Source organism: Schistocerca serialis, chromosome 2, assembly GCF_023864345.2.
Source record: "Schistocerca serialis cubense isolate TAMUIC-IGC-003099 chromosome 2, iqSchSeri2.2, whole genome shotgun sequence".
NCBI classification, from domain to species: domain Eukaryota; kingdom Metazoa; phylum Arthropoda; class Insecta; order Orthoptera; family Acrididae; genus Schistocerca; species Schistocerca serialis.
In genome coordinates this window covers 204,269,513-204,285,795 of record NC_064639.1, presented here as the reverse complement: position 1 = coordinate 204,285,795, position 16,283 = coordinate 204,269,513, and the positions used below count along the sequence as shown (strand labels likewise).

Genomic DNA, 16,283 nt, shown 5'->3' with positions numbered 1-16,283 from the left:
GGACTGGTATAAGCTCCTTATATTTGGAGTTCCGATGTCACACCTGAGGCAACTTCGCAGCTATCTACACCACCACAGCTTCCACGTCTGCACAGAGATTTAGAGCTGGTGTCCCTCAAGGATCAGTATTGGGCCTGGTCTTGTACAAACCACTTCAGGTTCACCTCAGACACTTCAAGTCCGCCTGGCTCTATATGCGGACGAAATGGCTCTGTACTACAAAAGCCTTGCCGCTCATATCGTCCAGCGGAGCGAAGAGCTAGCCATTGAAGATCTCTCCGAATGAGCAAAACGTTGGAAGAAGGAAGACTACAGTTTAACGGCCCTTCGATGTCGAGGTCTTTAGACACGGAATACAAGCTCGGATTGTTTTGTTGAGGATGGGAAGGAAATCCACTGTGCCCTTTCACAGGAACCAGCCTGGTATGTGCCTGGAACGATATAGGGAACTCACGGGAAACCCAAATGTAGATGGCTGCACAGGGGTTTGAACCGCTATCCTCCCGAACGCGAGTCCAGTGTGCCAACCACTGCGTCGCCTCGCTCGCTACAGGTGAAGACTTGCGTTTAACTTGGCAAAAACGCAAACAATTATCATCACAAGGTGTAGAGTGCCTGCAGCACTACCACCTGTTCCCCTCACAGGCATTCCAATCAACAGCTCGCTACCTTGGAATCTCTCTGGATAGGCATATCATGTGGCGCCAGCATCCTATTGATGTACGATGCAAAGCACTGGGGAGGTTGAGAGACCTGTACCTTGTGTTGTATCCAAGTTCGCCACTACAACCAGCTATCGCCCTTGCCATCTACAGGACCCTCATCCGACTGCACCTGAAGGATTCGGCCATCGTATGGGGGAACACTGCGGATATGCTTACCAAAAAGCTCCAGGGGACCCAGACCAGATCCCTTCGATTGGTTCTACATTTACCGAGAGAATACTCAAGCCACAGCTGCACATCCTCCCCGATACACGAGAAACTCCAAAAGCGAGATTCCTTCAAATGGAAACATCCACACTCTGGGAAGAATCCAATGGTGGGAAACTTCCTGGCAGATTAAAACTGTGTGCCGGACCTAGACTCGAACTCGGCACCTTTGCCTTTCGCCGGCAAGTGCTCTACCAACTTAGCTACCCAAGCACGACTCACGCCCCGTCCTCATAGCTTCACTTCCGCCAGTACCTCGTCTCCTACCTTCCAAACTTTACAGAAGCTCTCCTGCGGGACAGGACGTCAGTCGTGCTTGGGTAGCTCAGTTGGTAGAGCACTTGCCCGCCAAAGGCAAAGGTCCCGAGTTCGAGTCTCGGTCCGGCACACAGTTTTAATCTGCACACACTCCGCTGCAAAGTGAAAATCTCATTCTGGAAGCCAATGGCGGCCTGATGGCCCGACCTGTTACGGCAACTAAAATCCACCGCCAATCAAGGCCCATCTCATGAAATAGTAAAACGAGTATCAGGAACAGTCGATCGCAGACGAAGCACCACGTTCCGAAACAGCACCTAAAAGAGGACGATGTGAAAGAGCTCTGAGGAAAAGCGGCGTGAGTGTGGTACGACTTCGTAATTTCACATGAAACGCTCACTGCTTCCAATAGTTTGAACTGCTATTAATTAATAACCTAGCTGCAGGTCTGTGGCGAGACCTTCGCGAGATGGCCCCCGACAAGGGTGCAGGCACAAAGGGAGCGCAAAACCTGACCAAAAAAGGTGATTTAAGAAAACCCATGAGATATCCGTGAGTTCTCCGCCCATTGTGTTCGTATCTTCTACCTGGGAGAAGAAGCCTATCCCTCGGCCCACCCACTGTGAGCGAAAGCTGCTGTCACAGAGTCGTTTCGCCCAAGTAGGTTGATAAAGAAATAGCTACTACCTAATAGGCGTCACACGTGTGTTTGGCTGATAAAGCTGCGCCTATACAGTTAGCTCATGTTCAGCAATGGAGTACTTACTGTTACTTCGCTGCGGTACTGTAGGCGTTAAAAATTGGTGGCGGGAGCTGAAGCAAATACTGCATGCTATTTGACGTTTTTTTTCAGTTTTTACCATCTGAGGACTGTGGACGTGAGAAACCGATCGGTTTCAACTGACACAGGCACTTTCGTTCTGAATAACTGGTGTTTTTCGGTTAAAAAAATGGTTCAAATGGTTCTGAGCACTATGGGACTTAACTTCTGAGGTCATCGGTCCCCTAAAACTTAGAATTACTTAAACCTAACTAACCTAAGGACATCGCACACATCCATGCCCGAGGCAGGATTCGAACCTGCGATCGTAGCGGTCGCGCGGTTCCAGACTGTAGCGCCTAGAATCGCTCGGCCACCCCGTTCGGCGGTGTTTTTCGGTATTTGTTCGATCTCAGTCATAATAAGTTTTCTCTGTTTTTTCTAATAACCGGGTGAAATAGCGGTATAACAGTGTGACAGCAAATCTGTTAAAATTTTCAGTTTGTAGGTAACCCTTTTTCAAAAAAGGAGTAATGTTTCTTCGTACAGTTTCTATTGCTTTTAAATATTGGATATTGTAGGAATGGGAAAAATCGATCAATAATATTTTAATAAAAACGCCTACAGTTAGAAACTTGCACATCCTAAATATCTATAGAAACAAATTGCAGGAAAGTAGTTTGGCAGTTCTGGCAAGGGCGCGGGATTACCTCGGTACGCCTCTGCCTAGCTGGTATGAGAAGGTTTCAGAAGATTTCTGGACAACCGCTGGATTCATGGAAATGTAAATCCTGTTGGGATCTCTTTCCTCTCGAAGACCACCCAGTACACAAGGCACTTCACAGGACGCATTATCCCTTCAAGCCCTCGCGCATGCGCAGACACTTCAGAAGATCCTGCAGTCCGCCTGCGGGTCTTTTGTGTCTTCGTAAGCCTTCACCCCCCCCCCCACCCCCCCCCCCCCCCCCACCAGGCCGCATCGTCCAGCTGAGCAGAACAAAAGGCGGCCAGCTGCTACATATGGCTACGTCACGGCTCAAAGCTTCTGCTCACTGGATTGTCGCACCTATCCTCCTCAGTTTTGTGGTATCGTATATCATACCTCCAAATGTTTTCTTTTTTTTTTTTTTTCCTCGGCCACATATGCAGCTGAATTTTTTCTGGCCTATGGTTTCACACACATCGTGCTTGCTACAGCTCACTTATTCGTCGCCATGTCGAACGCCACGAGATGGCAGCACTATCTCCGACGAACTTAGGATTTTCCAACTGCACAGTGTCACTCGACGAAATAAAGTTAAAGATACATATTTTTTCTAACTGCAAGTGTTTTCACGCGCTACAGTGACTTATTGAAGTTGTACAGGAGTTTCTCAATTAATTTCCAACTGTAAGTTAATGTTCTAACGGATTTATAAGCTTTAAACTTTTCGATTTCATTTATGATACCTTGGGGCTCAATGCTAATTTCGTTTACGTCAGTAGAAGCGTTTTTTAATTTTTTTCTTGATTCCCAGACTTGACTGTCACGTTTAGAAAAACAGCTTAAAGTGCCAGGTTCAAATGGTTCAAATGGCCCTGAGCACTATGGGACTTAACAGCTTAGGTCATCAGTCCCCTAGAACTTAGAACTACTTAAACCTAACTAACCTAAGGACATCACACAACACCCAGCCATCACGAGGCAGAGAAAATCCCTGACCCCGCCGGGAATCGAACCCGGGAACCCGGGCGTGGGAAGCGAGAACGCTACCGCACGACCACGAGATGCGGGCAAAATGCCAGGCAGAAGCTGCACAGACCATACCTACGTACGATGTGAGCAGCAAAGCGATTCTTTGCTTCACTTCTGACATTTGCTTTAACACATTCCACAGAAAATAAAATTAAATTAGGAGAAGCAACGTTAACTTAATACTGATCCATGTGGTAATACCAAGAAAAGAAACAGAACTTTGAAAAGATTTTCATTGGTAGTTTTGTTTAAATATTGTCTACTAGCAACTGTTGAAAGTTTTGATACCAGGTGTGTATTTTGACCTATCTTGAAATCTGCAACAGACATGAGTAGTATATATGATTTTTTTGTAATAAAACAACACGAAACTGAAAAATTGTGTGTATAATTGTCCTGCTTACACCCTGAGATATCACATGCGATATAATCTACAACAAAGTCACTATAGTTTCAAAAAACTTTTGATGGTCATTCATTGTTAACTACCATTAACACAAAGTAATTAACACAATAGAAGCTTAATTCTACTTGTGGTACCTGTATGTGCTCGGGACTGAAGCCGCTATTAGTGACGCAGACAATTACCGGATGCGCAATAAACAACGCTGCAGAAAATTATCAAGTCCTTCATTCCCTACCTAAGGAGAAAACAATCAACTATGTGGAAACCATCGCATAATTGGGAAGCACTAAGAATACGGCATATCTCCCAGACGAAGCAAAAATGTGATATTAACTGATACCCTAAGTGTACTGAAGAGACAAAATGTCACCAAACGCCTCGCCTATAATTACAGGCATTATTAATGAAGTAGCTACAAATAAGCAGCCTGGAATAGTAACCAATTTAGTCTGGATTCCAGAGCACAGGGGTATCTTTCATAATGAAAGAGCAGATAGCTTGTCGAAGCGAGCAATGAACTTGGCCGAAATCCCAAATGATAGATTACCCTACCGAGAAATGCCAAGTTTAATGAATGAAATAGCGAGAAACGACTGGCAGACGCAATGGGATTCGACCAAAACATCAAAATGATTACGTTGTGGCCGACTGCAGCCTAAATAGCATTTTTTCCTGGGTTTACAGACTGGAATAGAAGCAGACGATTTATAACGACGGCTACGAGCAACCGCTTAAATCATGAAAAATTTCCAGCCAAGCTGTTCCAAATAGGATTGAAGGAATTTACATTACGCGATCCATGCAATGAAGAATTGTGTGTGAACCATCTACTACTCTTGTGTACGAGATACAAAACACTACAAAATTCTTTCATCTGAGCGTTGGCTAAAGCAAAGGTTTCGCTTCGAACATCGGCTGCAGTGTTTCTGTCAACCCAAGAGAGTGAAGCAGTATTAAATATGACGTTCAACCACTTAAATACGGGTGATGTATCCAGATATACTATGAATACAACGAGTGGTATTTTGTGTGATCACCTGTGTGCAAAGATGCCATGTTTCAATCATTCATACCTTAATTAGTTCTATAAGTAACAGTTATCGAATAGCGTAGTACATACGAGAAGAACCATTAAGATAGCTATATCTGTGTTTGTGGACTAATGTCTAACTGGCGATAGACAAATACCAATAAAAAAAAGTGTGAAGTGTACACGAAATTCAACAGCTCTTTCTCACAGTAAGGCAGTGAATCTACACTACTCGCCATTAGATGACGTGCTACAGACGCGAAATTTAACCGACAGGAAGAAGATCCTGTGATATGCAAAAGATTAGCTTTTCAGAGCATTCACACAAGGTTGGCGCCGGTGGCGACACCTCCAACGTGCTGACATGAGGAAAGTTTCCAACCGATTTCTCATACACAAGCAGCAGTTGACCGGCGTTGCCTGGTGAAACGTTGTTGTGATGCCTCGTGTAAGGAGGAGAAGTGCGTACCATCACGTTTCCGACTTTGATAAAGGTCGGATTGTAGCCTATCGCGATTGCGGTTTATCGTATCGCGACAATGCTGCTCGCGTTGGTCGAGATCCAATGACTGTTAGCAGAATATGGAATCGGTGGGTTCAGGAGGGTAATACGGGCCGCCGTACTGGATCCCAACGGCCTCGTATCACTAGCAGTCGAGACGACAGGCATCTTATTCGCATGGCTGTAACGGATCGTGCAGCCACGTCTCGATCCCTGAGTCAACAGACGTGGACGTTTGCAAGACAACAATCATCTGCACGAACAGTTCGACGACGTTTGCAGCAGCATGGGCTATCAGCTCGGAGACCCCGGATGCAGTTACCCTTGACGCTGCATCACAGACAGGAGCGCCTGCGATGGTGTACTCAACGACGAACCCGGGTGCACGAATGGCAAAACGTCGTTTTTTCGGTTGAATCCAGGTTCTGTTTACAGCATCATGATGGTCGCATCTGTGTCTGGCGACATCTAGGTGAACGCACATTGGAAGCGTGTATTCGTCATCGCCATACTGGCGTATCACCCGGCATGATGGCATGGCTTGCCATTGGTTGCACGTCTCGGTCACCACTTGTTTGCATTGAGGGCACATTGAACAGTGGACGTTACATTTCAGATGTGTTACGACCCGTGGCTCTACCCTTCATTCGATCCCTGCGAAACCCTACATTTCAGCAGAATAATGCACGACTGCATACTGCAGGTCCTGTACTGCCCTTTCTGGATACAGAAACTGTTCGACTGCTGCCCTGGCCAGCACATTCTCCAGATCTCTCACCAACTGAAAACGTCTGGTCAATGGTGGCCGAGCAACTGGCTCTTCACAATACACCAGTCCCTACTCTTGATGAACTGTGGTATCGTGTTGAACCTGCATGGGCAGCTGTACCTGTACACGCCATCCAAGCTCTGTTTGACTCACTGCCCAGGCGTATCAAGGCCGTTATTACGGCCAGAGGTGGTTGTTCTGGGTACTGATTTCTCAGGATCTATGCACCCAAATTGCGTGAAAATGTAACCTTATGTCAGTTCTAGTACAATATATTTGTCCAATGAATACCCGTTTATCATCTGCATTTCTTCTTGGTGTAGCAATTTTAATGGCCAGTCTCGCGAAATGACCAGGACGAAAACGAATCTGAGAAATTAGAGATCATACGGAAGTTTACTGACATTTGTTCTTCCTACGCATCATTCACACCGAAGTACGACCTGCCATATGCCGATACCTTGAAATGCTCGGTGGTGCTCGTCACTACTTAGGAGTGACACGCTGGTACATCAAATTGAAAATCACTGTTATTTAGCGCACTGTGGAAGGGACTCCGACATAGCATGCAGGCCTGTCTAAGTTCCTGGAAGGTTCTCGTGATAGCCCGAGCAGAGCAGGCGTCCACGGTTCTGGCAGAGTTCCCGAGCCTTCGCGGAATTCAATTGCCGCGTCTGACTGCTAGGGGAGCGGCTAACGTTTTCCGGCCATATACTGAACTTCCCGTGACCCCTGCCAGCGCAGATGGTCGCGACGTCGCGCCGTCCCGGCAGACATCGGTAGCGGGGTGAGGTCGTCTGGTTCAATAAGGGCAGCGTGTGGGGTGAGCCCTGAGGAGTGAAAGACGTTAACGGCAGAAATGTCAACGTAGCAGCGTTCGGCAGGAAATAGCAGTGAGCTCGGCGAGGTAGGGGTATTCGTTGCTTCGTATCCCGCCGACGGCAAGGTCATTACAACATTAATAGTAAACACCTTGAGCACATCGAATCGTGAAAGTGTTCATTTTGAGGTTGAAGTTCCTGTGTCAGTGTTTCCTTAAAAATGGATTCGTTTCTGGCGGGAGTGCGCCTTTACCATATATAGTTTCTATGTTCTATACATGTTTCGCTGAAGTTCCAGCATCAACAGAAGGCTTTTATTTTGCTTCTATTAAACAGCAAAAATGCACTTTACACACACACCCACACACACACACACACACACACAAATGGCATATACACGTAACAAAGAATCAAAACTCCCTTCCAGGATACATTCAACTGTTAATCTGAGGCCGGCCGGAGTGGCCGAGCGGTTCTAGGCGCTACAGTGTGGAACTGTGTGACCGCTACGGTTGCAGGTTCGAATCCTGCCTCGGGCATGGATGTGTGTGATGTCCTTAGGTTACTTAGGTTTAAGTAGTTCTAAATTCTAGGGGACTGATGACCTCAGACGTTAAGTCCAATAGTGCTCAGAGCCATTTTTTGTTAATCTGACCGCCATCCTGTTTTCGTAGTTTGTAAACAGTGACAGCGACAGTTACATAGTGCACTTTTTCATAGTGAGGATGGAGGTGAAGCCAGTAAAAGGAGTTGAAACATCTTGCAACCACACACACACACACACACACACACACACACACACACACACACACACACACACAAAACCTTCCTCATAGAACTGATTGTTAGGCCCTACCCAAAATTTCCAGTAGCAAAATTTTGAAGCAAATAACTTTTTCTGCATTAAGTTTCTACACTATTGCAGATGAGAAGCTGTGAAAGGAAGAGAGGTGCAATACAAAACATAAAAAACCAGGAGAACCATAGCATGTCTATTTTTTCAAATTTCTAAATACTTTGCTAAAAACTCAAATTTGTAAGCGTAAAAGGGGTAAAGTGCATTTTTCCTGCAAGATATAAACAAAATAAAAGCTCACCGACGACTCTGAAACTTCAGCTGAACATGTATGGGAAACAGAAGAAAAGATAAAATTTTGTTCTTTTCAGCATGGCCCCCCTCCAAAAACGAATCTACATATAATTATTTAAGCTTTGAAGAAGGTTGGTTTAGGTTCTGGAGAAACATTGGAACACGCAAATGATACTATAACTAATCTTACAAGAGGTGCTGACGAAAGGTAAACCACGTTCATAGCTAAAAGTAAATTACAACTTGTACAGAAACCACGCTGCAGTTATAAGCGTCGAAGAACATGAAAAGGAAGCAGTAGTTGAGAAGCGACTGAGACTTTACAAGATGAACACCAACAACAGTAAAACAAAGTTAATGGTAAGCAGTCGAATTAAATCATGTGATGATGAAGGAATTAGGTTATGAAATGAATAGGAAATAGCTTTTGCTATTGAGGCAGCAAAATAACTGACGATGGCCAAAGTAAAAGAGATATAATATGAAGAATAGCTGTAGAAAAATAGACGTTGCTGAAAATGAGGAATTTGTTGGTTTCTAATATAAAATTGTAATTCTGTCAGAGACAGCAAAGGACTTGGAAGAGTAGTTGAATGGAATGGACAGTGTCTTGAAAGGAGGATATAAAATTAACTTCAACAAAAGTCGGGTGATGCTGAGGGAATTAGATTAGGAAACAAGACACTTAACATAGTAAAGGAGTTTACTTATTTGGGGAGCAAAATAACTGATGATGGTCGAAGTGAGAGGATATAAAATGTAGACTGGCAATCGCAAGCAAAGCGTTTCTGAAGAAGAGAAATTTGTTAACATCAAGTATAGATTTAAGTGTCAGGAAGCTTTTTCTGGAAGTATTTGTATGGAGTGTAGCCATGTACGGAAGTGAAACGTGTGCGATAAATAGTTTGGACAAGAAGAGAATAGAAGCTTTCGAAATGTGGGGCTACAGAAGAATGCTGAAGATTAGATGGGTAGATCACATAACTAATGAGGCGGTATTGAACAGAATTGGGGAGAAGAGGAGTTTGTGGCACAACTTGACAAGAAGAAGGGGCCGATTGGTAGGACATGTTCTGAGGCATCAAGGGATCATCAATTTAGTATTGGAGGGCAGCGTGGAGGGTAAAAATCGTAGAGGGAGACCAAGAGATGAATACACTACGCAGATTCAGAAGGATGTAGGTTGCAGTAGGTACTGGGAGATGATGAAACTTGCTCAGGATAGAGTAGCATGGAGAGCTGTATCAAACCAGTCTCAGCACTGAAGACCACAACAACAACAATATAAAATTACGCATTAATACGTTTTTCCTGAAGATATTTTTCTAGTAAGCAAGCTTGTACGGAAGTAAGACGTCGGCGATAAACAGTACAGATAAGAAGAGAATAGGACTTCATGAAATCAGCTGCTACAAAAGAATGTTGAAATTAAGATAGCTAAATCGGATTACTACTGGATTACTGAATCGAACAGAGATTAAATAAATTTATGGCACAACTTGGCTAAAAGAAGGAATCGGTGGATAGGACACATCCTGAGCCAAGTGTTGTGAATACTAATTGTAGATGGAGATTAAAAAAAATGGCTCTGAGCACTATGGGACTCAACTTCTGAGGTCATCAGTCCCCTAGAACTTAGAACTACCTAAACCTAACTAACCTAAGGACATCACACTCATACATGCCCGAGGCAGGATTCGAACCTGCGATCGTAGCGGTCGCGCTGTTCCACACTGTAGCGCCTAGAACCGCTTGGCCACTCCGGCCGGCAGATGGAGATCAAGGCATGGATACAAGAAGCATGTTTAAAGCGTGGCGAGGTGAATCACCGTCATCAGAATCACCGTCAACAACAATGACAAACAGCTATGAATTGATATGAAATGGGGCGACGCATAAAATCAGTGTTAGCGAAGATGAACTGAAGACTTAGTCTTGATTGCTAGGTTCTGGGAAACTGTAAAGCATTTCTTGAGGAAATCGCACGTTGTGCTTGTGGAACCGATTCTGGAGTAATGTTTCAGTGTTGGAGTCCTTTTCTTTCAAGTACGCATGAAAATAAGCATTGAACGACATGATGCTAGAATGGTCAATATAAGTCATACGAAAATGAAACAGAAATGGTCGGGGAATTTAAGTGAGAACCCTTCGAAGAACAACGAAATAGTTCTCGCGAATCCCTGTACGATAAATTTAGAGACTGTGTACTCGAAGAAGCCTGAATAATATCTATGCTTTCGTCATCTTGTATTTCACGTGGAACCATGACAACAATGTAAGAGGGACTAGGCCCCGTACAGAGGCATATAAACTGTATTTTTACCCTCGCTCTAATACGTGATGAAACAGAACAAAAAATCGATAATATTGCTCATTACTTAACGTAAGGGAGGGTAAACATGTGCGCCGTGGGCGTTATCGTGTTTTAGCTTTTTGCGTATCGCCTTTTTCAGGTCGAAATTGTGGACCAGACCAGAGTTTGCCTAAACGAGTATAAATAACCATTTAAAAACGACGCTGACGGTGACCGATGTACCAGAGCAGCGGTCGTTAAATTACCTCTTGGATTCGACCCACGTCCGGGTCATCTCCCTTTCCCGTAAGTTAATGTCGTGGCTTATTTATTCAAGTAGTGAGTCACTTACGCTGTTCTGTGGTGCAACCGTCTTGAACGGTTCAGTTTATCTACATGAGACTGAGATAGGCACCCGCAGTTGCGTACGGGACTTCCATGTCGACAAGACTACCGATACAATTTGTTATTCTTGAGGATTATCAACGACTGGTGCTGCTTCTCCGCCCGCCGCCCCCCCCCCCACCCCCCCCCCCCCCCCCCCGTCACCATCTTCTTCTGTCTTCACTCTCCTTGACGTTCGTATTCCTCGCTTCCATTGCCTCCTCCACGACATTTTGCCAGTTGCGTCGTGGACGACCCCTTTTCTTCTGCTGGGATGGTATCCATCGTAGTATCCTATTTGGTATCCTGACGTCACTCATCCTATTCACATGGCCAAACCACATAAACTGTTTTTGTTGGCCGGCCGGTGTGGCCGTGCGGTTCTAGGCGCTTCAGTCTGGACCCGCGTGACCGCTACGGTCGCAGGTTCGAATCCTTCCTCAGGCATGGATGTGTGTGATGTCCTTAGATTAGTTAGGTTTAAGTAGTTCTAGGTTCTATGGGACTGATGACCACAGATGTTAAGTCCTATAGTGCTCAGAGCCATTTGAACCATTTTTTGTTTTTGTTGGACGCCGTCACAGATATCCTTCTGTTGGACGTTGTCGCAGATATCCCTATCAATTTTCGTTCTTTGTCGGATTTCGTCGTACAGCCTGAGCTCCGTCTAATGTAATCCATCTCAGGAGCAAGCAGTTGTATCTGACGTCCCAGACTGCTGCTCCGTAGGAAACAACACTCTGGACTATAATCTTATACATTCTCTTCTTCGTTCTTCTTCTTACTTCTCTACAGAACAGAGTTCATTGCCTTTGTTACAGCTCGTCCTTTATTAATCCTTCTAGCGATTTGAAACGTCTCTGTGAAGTCGTTTCATAAGACGCTTGTCGAATTCGGTACAGCTTATTCACTTTACTACCTGATTTTAGCTCTATTCATGAACTCTTCCAGAAAGATTGAGCAGTCACATAAGGCCTATTGAATATTATACGGCTGATCCCGGCGGAGGTTCGAGTCCTCCCTCGGACATGTGTGTGTGTGTGTGTGTGTGTGTGTGTGTGTGTGTGTGTGTTTGTCCTTAGGGTAAATTACGTTAAGTAGTGTGTCAGCTTAGGGGCTGATGACCTTAGCAGTTAAGTCCCATAAGATTTCACACACATTTCAACATTTTTTTGAATATTATATGTGTGTTTTAATGTGGGGTTTCGGTTTTGTTTTGTGGGAAACGCTGAGTTGGTCATCGTCTGCTGGGAACAGACGATGTTGCTTCTCGTTCGAAGGAGAGCACAAGATGACCAACTTGGGTTTCCAATACCTGAACGGAGAGGTTTACCCATCTTAGTCGAAGGCTGTGTCGAAGTCTGTTTTTGTGTGTGTGGTTGGTGACTGAGGGCTACCCCTCTGGTAGCTTCCGCTGCACGGGGAGCTAGGTAATCTCGAAAGAGAAAGGGACACTCTTCGGTGAACGCTTGGTGGGTATGGATCGTAGCTCTTAAGGGGGGGTTTCAGGTGATAGGAAGCCGGTTGAAATAGGACTTCGTTATATTTAACTGGTGAAATACTTAAGAACTTCAGCTTAACTGAAACGATTTATTTTTCCGAATGAACCGTAATTATATTGTTTTAAATAAGTGAGTTTTGGGTGGTTGAGTTAAAATTGTGGAAGTTGCTTTGTGCATTTTGAACAACGATGAAGTAGAATTTCAAACGGTAAATCTGATTAGGAAAAGCTGGCTAGGATCACTTCACCGTACGTGAGTGTAATACTGTGTCGAAGCGAGAATGATTTTTAATCTTATATTTTGTGAAAATTGCTTTGGTCATTGTGTGTCGATTTTGTGCCACGCGTTTGGTAATCAATGACCCCTTCTGGTCCACCACAGCACCGCAATAGGCTTTATTTTAACAGTTTGCTTGTTTAATGAGCTCTAATTTCTGCAAGAATATCTGTTCTTTCGTGCGCTTTCTACAAAGCAGCACAGTAGTTTGATTCGGAATGCACCACGTGCTCTAGTTCGGCCGTTTGCAAGCAGCAGACGCAGTTAGTATGTTGAATATTTATTGCAAAACCTCGTACAATGGTTAAACCTCTGTCCAGAATAGTGCATGCGTAGAATCGTAATGCGAATCTCACCGAGATATTTTTATGGTATGAATGCAAAGGAGATGATAGTATCATTGTCTTCCACCCCCATTTTCTGTGTTTCTTCTTGCTGTAGTTAAAATGTGCTCTGTTACATTCTCACGTAATTCATACTTAAATATTTCTAGTCAGCCATCAGTTATGTGTAGTTAGGATGTGCAACCAAATACTTAGATACAATAAATAATCTACGTGAAAGATAAATTCTGTAGTGCTGATCTTACCCACTTACTTCGATTTCCAATCCTGAATTAATCAAGTTGCTTCATGCACGACATGGAGTGCTGTTTATCTGTCTACTTAAAGAAATTTGTATACTTGTAATTAAATTATTAAAATAATTAAACTAATAATTTTCCAACTCCGTTTTTTTTTTCTCAATGATTAGGAAGGGCTTGGGCTGGTGGCGACCCTGAATTTCTGAATTTTTATCATTATTTGTGTGAGAGAAGCAGCTGGAAATGTGAGATAACGTATATGGCTCGATGAGAAACGTCCTAAAGATAGTAATACGTTACAGATTTCATCATTGCTTGTGCCCTGTAATTAAAGAACACCCCAAGATGTTATGCCATTACCACACCTACAATTATTTCTCCATCTATCTCGAAATTATTTACTTTTTCCGTTCCAGCAGCCCGCTACTTACAGTCCATTTTCATTTTCACCTTAATGTCTTCCTCTTTTAGATTTCTTATCATACAGATCAGGTCATCTTCATCTTCCGCTAATACAATCTGTAATATATCCGAATGTCCTGGAACTACTTCAGAAAAGAGGAAAGAAAGAGAAAATTACCAGTCTGTTGGACACTCGGCGCGTGACAGTGAGAAGTGCTGCTGAAAAGACCATCACGTGAGATTAAGTATAATAGAGTTAGCAGCGCTGTTTTCTGGGAGCATGCAAGTATTTCATTTACGTCGTATAAACGCAAAGGCATTACTACTCTACGGCTCCAACTCCGAGTAACAAAACTCGTGCTGTTCCACGCTTGGTGATCGCGTGCTTGAAGCAATCAGTTAAGGTGCTTTAGTGACTGCAAAGTGGGCGCCCCTCATAACCCGAAGTAAACGTCGGCTAACAGGCGAACACGGGGAACACGAAACACTACCGCTCGCGTGTGTGATTCTCATCGTAAGATAGGTGCGTGAACACGGAACTCAGTTTTGGGATTCAGCGGCATGGATATTCTAATATGATTATTCAGAAAAAAAATCAAAGGCAATTAATGTCTCGTGTCTTATTTAGCGAACAAATTATTCAATAATAAGTTCCAACGTTTGCATATTTCTTTTCTATCTATTTCCAAGACGAGAACGAGAGAGACGGAAGTTAGATCGTGTAATTTGTTTGGTACGGAAATGTTTTTGGATGATTTTGGTTGAGATGAAACTGATAAAATTAAATGGAGTGATAAGACAAAAAGTGTGGAGGTTCTATGCAGACTCTGTAGAAGAGGGAACAGGGTGATACGACAACTGGTAAGACAGCTGAGAATAATATCCATGGGCCTCGCGGTTAGATACGCCATGTCATGAACTGCGCGGCCCCTCCCGCCGAAGGTTCGAGTCCTCCCTCGAGAGTGTGTGTGTGTGTGTGTGTGTGTTGTTCTTAGCATAAGTTAGTTTAAGTAGTGTGTAAGTCTAGGGACCGATGACCACAGCAGTTTGGTCCTATAGGAATTCACACACATTTGAACATTTAATATCCATGGAACTAAAATGAGCCGTAGAGAGCAAACAATGTAGGGAAAGACAAAGATTTCAGTATGTCCAACAAATAATTATGTCAAGTGTAAGTGCTACTCAGAGACCAAGCAGTTGGCACAGGAGAGGAAGTAATGGCGACCCGTATCAAAGCAGTCATAAAACAAACTGTTTTGAATGCCAACTGGTTTCCTACACGTTATTGGGGTTAGTAATGTGTTGTTTTAGTAGTGTTCCAATATTTTTGTCCACGCCGTGTCAGTCATGACAGTGTAATGGTGTGCAAGTGCCAATAGGTTATATAAACTACTGGCCATTAAAATTGCTACATCAAGAAGAAATGCAGACGATAAACGGGTATTCATTATACAAATATATTATACTAGAACTGACATGTGATTACATTTTCACGCAATTTGGGTGCATAGATCCTGAGAAATCAGTACCCAGCACAACCACCTCTGGCTGCAATAACGGCCTTGTTACGCCTGGGCATTGAGTCCAAAGAGCTTGGATGGCGTGTACAGGTACAGCTGCCCATGCAGCTTCAGCACGATACCACAGTTCAAGAGTAGTGACTGAACTATTGCTTCGAGCCAGCTGCTCAGCCACCATTGACCAGACGTTTTCAATTGGTGAGAGATCTGGAGAATGTGTTGGCCGGGGCAGCAGTCGAACATTTTCTGTATCCAGAAAGGCCCGTACAGGACCTGCAACATGCGGTCGTGCATTATCCTGCTGAAATGAAGGGTTTCGCAGGGATCGAATGAAGAGTCGTAACACATCTGAAATGTAACGTCCACTGTTCAAAGTGCCGTCAATGCCAAAAAGAGGTGACCGAGACGTGTAAACAATGGCACCCCATACCATCGCGCCGGGTGATACGCCAGTGTGGCGATGACGAATACACGCTTCCAATGTGCGTTCACCGCGATGTCGCTAAACACGGATGCGAGCATCGTGATGCTGTAAACAGAACCTGGATTCATCCGAAAATATGACGTTTTGCCATTCGTGCACCCAGGTTCGTCGTTGAGTGCACCATCGCAGGCGCTCCTGCCTGTGATGCAGCGTCAAGGGTAACCGCAGGCATCGTCTCCGAGCTGATAGCCCACGCTGCTGCAAATGTCATCGAACTGTTCTTGCAGATGGTTGTTGTCTTGTAAACGTCCCCATCTGTTGACTCAGGGATCGAGACGTGGCTGCACAATCCGTTACAGCCATGGGGTAAGATGGCTGTCATTTCGACTGCTAGTGATACGAGTCCGTTGGGATCCAGCACGGCGTTCCATATTACCCTCCTGAACCCACCGATTCCATATTCTGCTAACAGTCATTGGATCTCGACCAACGCGAGCAGCAATGTCGCGATACTATAAACCGAAATCGCGATAGCCTACAATCCGACCTTTATCAAAGTCGGAAACGTGATGGTACGAATTTCTCCTCCTTAC

The 16,283-nt window shown here is 44.3% G+C and overlaps 1 non-coding gene across 1 annotated transcript; it reads left to right on the top strand.

Annotated features, from left to right (window-relative positions):
- The first annotated feature begins 1,245 nt into the window (after window positions 1-1,245).
- Trnaw-cca (transfer RNA tryptophan (anticodon CCA)) lies at window positions 1,246-1,320 on the top strand. The gene has a single exon. It is a non-coding gene; the product is annotated as a tRNA-Trp (tRNA).
- Window positions 1,321-16,283: the final 14,963 nt, after the last annotated feature.